Here is a 1,826-nt window from a genome sequence, read left to right on the forward strand (position 1 = left end):
ATATGACTCAACCCTGAGCTGAAAGTCCAGAGAAACCTGAACACAAAAAAAAAAAAAAGCCTTTGTTCTTTTCATAGTCCTATGATCATATACAAATAAGACTTAGATGAGCTAGTTGAATACACAAGGTCAGACACTTGAAATGAGAATGTTTTCTTTTTTAACAGTATTTACAGACGTATACATGCAGAAGTGTGAAACTCAAGGACAACTAGTTTTTTTAATGTACACATCTACTTACAGTGTAGGTGGACGTACACACTACCGGTGAAAAGTTTGGACACACCTTTTCTTTACAATTATTCTAAAATGTGAATAATAATAATAACCATTACCACTATGAAATAACACAAATGGAATTATGTACTGACCAAATAACATTGAAAATTAATTTTAAATTTAAGCTGCTTTGTCTAGATTCTGATTTTCCTTTACTATCCGCTCCAACTCAATCTTACAAAAAAAAAATAATTATTAAATTTTTTTTTAAATTAGATTAAACAAATGTAAATGTTTAACGGGGCTATATGTAAGAATTTTCATGTATTAATAGCTTTTTTATTGCCAACGTGCGAACAGCTTGCAAAGGAACTTGAAAAATGAGACCTACACACTGATTTTTGTGTGAAGGACTCCGGACGGTTTTGCCAGGAAATTCAAAAGGGTGTGACTACGGTGGCCCAGTAGTGCACAACAAAACGAAATTAAAAAAAGCAAACATGAGTTCACAACCCAACAAAATCGAGCAACAACGCAACAGAATAAAGCCACAACACAACGGAAATGCTCCCAACCACTAGGGGGCTCTCAGAGCTCGGTAAAGTTAGTTTTCCTTGCCAGTGTTCTATAGAGTTGGCAGTAATATCAATTACGATTAATTTAAAGGAACACTCCACTTTTTTTGAAAATAGGCTCATTTTCCAACTCCCCTAGAGTTAAACAGTTGAGTTTTACCGTTTTCGAATCCATTCAGCCAATCTCTGGTTCTGGCGGTACCACTTTTAGCATAGCTTAGCATAGTTCATTGAATCTGATTAGACCGTTAGCATCGCGCTTAAAAATGACCAAAGAGTTTTGATATTTTTCCTATTTAAAACTTGACTCTTCTGTAGTCTTCTGCGTAATATCATTGCACTGCTGCAGCCATGGAACGGCAGCAAAGTTCCTTGATTATTACGCATGAATGAGAGTATAGTTCCTAGCCATATCAGCCTAGAAAATCGCACCTTTTTATTTTCCATTGGTCTTAGTACACGATTTAACTACAGAAGAGTCAAGTTTTAAATAGGAAAAATATCAAAACTCTTTGGTCATTTTTAAGCGCGATGCTAACGGTCTAATCAGATTCAATGAACTATGCTAAGCTATGCTAAAAGTGGTACCGCCAGAACCGGAGATCGGCTGAATGGATTCGAAAACGTTAAAACTCAACTGTTTAACTCTAGGGGAGTTGGAAAATGAGCCTATTTTCAAAAAAAGTGGAGTGTTCCTTTAAACAGTGTGTAACCACCGTATTTAATTACGTGAAAAATAGCTTCATATTTATACCTGTGATTGTGAATGATTTGACGCGCTACCATGGCGCATGATGAAGGGAACGTCTGCCAATCCCACAAAGTGGTTAAAACATATAATTTGTATTCATTAAAATTACTTTTAACAATTAAAAACAGACATATTCAAATTTCAAAGCTTGTCAGTCTTACCAACAGGAACTAACAACCTTTGGAATTTGAACATGTCTGTTTTTAAATGTTAAAAGTAATTTTAATGAATACAAATTATATGTTTTAACCACGTGGTGGAATTGGTGGATGTTCCCTTCA

This window comes from Chanodichthys erythropterus, chromosome 9 (assembly GCF_024489055.1).
Source record: "Chanodichthys erythropterus isolate Z2021 chromosome 9, ASM2448905v1, whole genome shotgun sequence".
NCBI classification, from domain to species: domain Eukaryota; kingdom Metazoa; phylum Chordata; class Actinopteri; order Cypriniformes; family Xenocyprididae; genus Chanodichthys; species Chanodichthys erythropterus.